Genomic DNA, 5,445 nt, shown 5'->3' with positions numbered 1-5,445 from the left:
CCGGTTGGTGGCACCAACCGGGACCAATAGGCATCCACGCGTCAGCACTTCTGTGGCTAGGGTTTTTGTTTTTTTTAAAGGGGGGGGGGTTGGGGGTTTTGGGGGGTTAATTTAGGTGTTTCATATATTGTGTTAGCTAGTTATAATTAATAGAGAGAAGTGTCCTCTGTTATGTCCGTGCTTGGTCGACACTACGTACTATACATACGTATATAGAGAGGACTAGACACGCTAGCTAGCTAGTAAGCAAACGAAGGAAACAGAAGATCGTCATGAACATATATACATATATACAGAGAGAAGTGATATCGACCACCTCTCCTTCTCCGAGAGATTGGTCGAACAACAAGTTCTCGTATATCTATCTGACACTACCGGCTACATATATACAATAATTATCTCTTACAAATATAATCATACGGACTCAGGGTCCACATAGAATTCTCCGTCTTCAGGGATCACGTGGTCAAGAAAGAATGCCGCCAATTCCTCTTGAATTGCTCGCATGCGAGCTGGTGCTAGGAGTTCATCCCGCTTCCGAAACATCTAATTTGAAGAAGGGGGTCAATACATATATATATATATATAAATGAATGAAACTCAACACAAATGATGGTAATAAAATAAAATTGTGAATGTTGTTATTTACGTACTTCATATTGTTCGTTAGAGTACCCGCCCCGCTCACAGGTCGTGTGGCGGATGGACTCGCAGATGTAGTATCCACAGAAATCATTCCCTTGTTCCTGCCACAACCACTTTATAAGAAATAGAGGTCAATCAAACTGATAAGCAAGAATGCTAAATGGTATTGATGAAACTAGCGCTTGAATCACTAGGAGATGCATGGAACATGCTACTATAGTACTTACTTTCGGGTGTCTAAATTCCAGCTCCTTCGGCAGTCCCGGAACTATTTTGGTGAATTTTCTCCAAACCCTGCCGCACAAAGAAAACAATTACTTGATATCAGGAAATGAACAAAGTTGCTGATATGGTGGATAATGATCGATTTAACTTACTTCTTGAGGATTTCAGTCATGTCCGCATACTCCTTGGGATCTTTTCGTTTAGAGTCCAAGATGGTTACTACTCCCTCCTCAAGCTTAATCTCTAGGAGAATATAGTGGAAACTGCACACACATGCATAACTCATGAATTACATTACTATAACCTTGACTAATATATAAGGGAAACTGAATACGCACAAGACAGTAACACTCACCTGAAGTTGTAAGGAAAGAGTATTATATCTTTGTTTTGATTTATTACGAACGATCGTAGCAAGCTGGCCTCGGTAGCTGCGGCATGAAGTTTAACCTGAGCTGCATCTATGAGATATGTGTTAATGAACCCAATATCACCGACTTGTCTTTTCTTCAATTCGGCGATCTTCAATCTGCATAATATAGTGAGGATGATTATAAATACATGCAATGAAAGAGCTAAGCTATATAGAGAAACTTAATGACAGAAGTAGTACTACTTACAGACAGTAGCAGGCGACCGTTGTTTTATCGAGGGCCAATTGATTGAAAAACTGATAGAACTCCTCAAATGGAACAGGCAACAGATCAATTCCAACGAGGTCATGCTCCTTTTTAACTTTCACATACAAAGTACTCCTCCCCCCAGAGTCTCTACAGATTTTCAAGTACCAATCATGCAATCTTCGCATCATCGTTGGTAGAGATCTTTCATCTTTGACGAGAGGCTTCCCGTACTCGTATCTTTGTATCTGCACCTCCATGGGTTCATAATGTACTTCGTCGGGCAGGTAATCTGCAAGATTGCTATAACCGGGCACCATCCTCGGATCATTATCGACGTTGTGGCTAGGCACCTTGAGCGGGGGGCACGATTGCTTCGCTTGTTCGCCGAGCTGGGCAATTTGTTTCCCAGCTCGTCGTTCTTTCAGCCTTTGATCACTGACAGTACTTCCCGACCGCTCCGCTTCGGCAAATTCCTTTCCAATAATGCGGTCATAGTTTCCTTTCGGCGGATCAGACTTCGGTGGTTTTGTCAGGGCAGCCAGAGTGCGCTTCACTTTCACCCGATCTACCTTCTCCTCCGGAGGCGGATGTTTCTTTGCTTCACCCCTTCAAATAAGTTCCTCACTTCTTCTCGCGCGATCTCGGCGTTCTCCTCCAGGGTCCTCTCATATGGTAACTTCCCTGGAGTCTTCAGAGAAGGACCGAATCTGTATGTCCTCCCGCCTCTGGTTGTACTGCTAGACGCCGACCGAGCAGACGGAGCGGTTGTCTTCTTTACTTGCTTAAGCGGCGGAGGAGAAGGACTACGACACGCCGGAGAAGCTGGAGCGGCGGCAGGTCTCTTCCGCCCTTGCTGACGAGGCGGAGAAGGAGGAGGCTGGCTGCTCGGGCGCGTCGGCGCAAGCGGAGAAGGAGGCGGAGTGCCGCCACGCGCCGAAGAAGGAGCCGACCGAGGGCCCTGATCGTCACTCGCCGGAGGAGGAGGCGGTGGAGGCGGAGTGCCCTGACTCGCCGGAGGAGGAGGAGGAGGCGGTGGCGTCCAGTTCGGAAGGTTGATGAGCTCCTTCCGCCATAGGCATGGAGTCTTCAGAGCAGACCCCAGCCGAGTCTCCCCTTCACCGGTACGGTGGTCAAGCTGGAGGTCCTCAAATCCCTCCGTTATCTCATCCACCATCACCCTAGCATATCCTTCTAGAATCGGCCGGCAGTGAAAAGTTGCGCCGGGTTCAGTAGGATAAACAGAGCCAACAGCTGCCTTGACCTTCAAATTCATCCATTGCGTCATAAGGTGGCAATTTTGAGACTCCGTTATAGCATCCACGGGATAGCTGGCAGGAGCCATCAAGGCAGGCTCCAGCTGAAGCAGCTCGGTGGAAGCCACGCTGCTTCTGCACTGAGATGGCGGGGTAGCTTCGGGGGAGGCTTCAGCAGTATGTTTGCTGCGATTTGCTTCTCGTTCCTCTATCGCGTCTACCCTTGCTTGCAGCGCCTGTATTTGCGTCTGCTGCACTTTTTTCCTCCTCTCATGGGATTTGTAACCGCCTGCGTCCGGAAAACCAACCTTCCACGGAATGGAGCCTGGCGTGCCTCGTGTCCGTCCAGGGTGCTCAGGATTCCCGAGGGCCATTGTGAGCTCGTCGTTCTCTCTGTCTGGAAAGAACGTCCCTTCCTGCGCTGCCTCGATATACTGCTTAAGCTTACTAACTGGTATGTCCATTTGATCGTTCATCCAAATGCACTTCCCTGTTACAGGGTCCAGTGTTCCGCCAGCCCCAAAGAACCAAGTCCGGCAACGGTTTGGCCAGTTAATTGTCTCCCGTTCGATCCCTTTATGAACCAGATCATTCTCAGTCTTGGACCACTTAGGCCGGGCTACGAGGTAGCCACCTGACCCCGTGCGATGGTGAAGCTTCTTCTTCGCAGCATTTTGCTTGTTTGTCGCCGACATCTTCTTACCCTTTTCTGATGTCTTGTGGGCCACAAATGCGGGCCAGTGATCTCTGATGTTCTCATATCTGCCCTTGAATTCTGGTGTCTCATTATTTTCGACAAACTTATTCAGCTCTTTCTTCCACCTCCTGAATAGTTCTGCCATCCTCTTTAGAGCAAAAGACTTGATTAATTTCTCTTTAACTGGGTTCTCTGGATTATCCTCAGGCGGTAGGGTGAAATTTGACTTCAGCTCAGTCCAAAGATCATTTTTCTGCATATCATTGACATAAGACACCTCAGGGTCTTCTATAGCCGGCTTAAACCATTGCTGGATGCTTATCGGGATCTTGTCCCTAACCAGAACCCCGCACTGAGCAACAAATGCGCTCTTTGTCTGGAGGGGTTCAATAGGTTGGCCGTCGGGCGTGATTGCTATGATCTCAAACTTTTCATCCGAGCTCAACTTTTTCTTCGGGCCTCGTCTCTTTACCGAAGTTGTGCTCGATTCGGAGGGCTAGAAAAAAGAACAAAGACTTAATTAATATGTGTACATACCCAAACAATGAATGCATCAATCAGCTAGTCAGCATAGGCTTAACTAATATATATACCTGGCCGGACTCGGTTCAGTCACCGGAGCCGTCATCACGGTCTCCTTCTTGCACCGGCATTGGGTCACCGGAGCCGTCCTCATGTTCTTCTTCTTGCACCGGCATTAGGTCACCGTAGCCAGCTTGTTCACCCTCTCCTTCCAGACCATCGGTTTCGTTGAGAAACAACGAGATGGCATCACTTCCTTCTATGATTATGTCCCTCAACAATGCTTCTTTTGTTGCTTCGTCTAGGGCGGTGTCCATAGTTTCTACAAATATTTACAACATGGCAATTATTATTCAAACATGAAAAATGGATATATTAGTGCCAAACGTAGAACTAGCTACCTAATCATAGTAAGCTATCGGGAGGGGGTATATATCGACAACGACGACACTACATCTATGTCCCTCGACGACCCTCGTTCCCGATAAAAAAAAGAGGAAGAAGAAGAAAAATAAGAGGAGAAGAAAGAATAGAGGAGAAGATCTCCTCTATTCTTTCTTCTCCTCTTTTTTTCTTCTTCCTCTTCTTTTTTTATCCTCTTCTTCCTCTCATGTTCGATAGGATCACCGAGGGTCGGGAGGTTGCCTAGTGTCAAGGGATTCAACAAAACCATGTCTTCATCATTAGGCGAAAGTAACATGTGCATGATGGTACGAAGCTCTTCAAAGTTGTTCTGGAACGGAGTCCCAGATAGGATAATTCGCTTTTTGGTACAAAGTTTAGCAAGAGCCTTCCGAATATCGCTATTTGGAAGGCCTTTGCTGAATTCGTACCAAAAGGCGGATTATTCTATCTGGGACTCCATTCCAGAACAACTTTGCAGAGCTTCGTACCAACATGCCCTGGTTACTTCCGGCTAATGATGAAGGCATGGATTTCTTCAATACTTTGACACTAGGAAACCTCTCTCTACTTCCGGCTAATAAGAATGAGAAGAAGAAGAAGAAGAAGAAGAAGAAGAAAAGAAGAAAAAAAAGAGGAGAAGAAGAAAGGAATAGTGGAGAAGAAGAGAAAATAGAAGGAATAGTGGAGAAAAGAGAAAATAGAATATATTCTATTTTCTCTTCTTCTCCACTATTCCTTTCTTCTTCTCCTCTTCTTTTTCTTCTTTTTTCTTCTTCTTATTTATTTCTCCTCTTCTTTTCGGTAGAGGAAACCCTAAATAGCTAGAAAGTATCGTGGGTGTGAGATACATGTGGCCTTCGGTGTCAGACACTACATCCACGTCCCACAAATGACGTGGGCGTCGAAGCCCGCGCCACTTGTGGGATGTGGGTGTAGTGTCCGACACCGATGGTACATGTATCTCACACCGACGATACTTTCTATTTAGGGTTTCTCCTCTACCGCTCGGCGACCCTCTCGACGACCCTCGTTCCGGATAAAATAAAGAGGAAGAAGAAGAAGGAAAAAAGAAGAG

Source organism: Triticum aestivum, chromosome 4A (assembly GCF_018294505.1).
Source record: "Triticum aestivum cultivar Chinese Spring chromosome 4A, IWGSC CS RefSeq v2.1, whole genome shotgun sequence".
NCBI classification, from domain to species: domain Eukaryota; kingdom Viridiplantae; phylum Streptophyta; class Magnoliopsida; order Poales; family Poaceae; genus Triticum; species Triticum aestivum.
Note: the sequence above shows the minus strand (reverse complement) of the source record.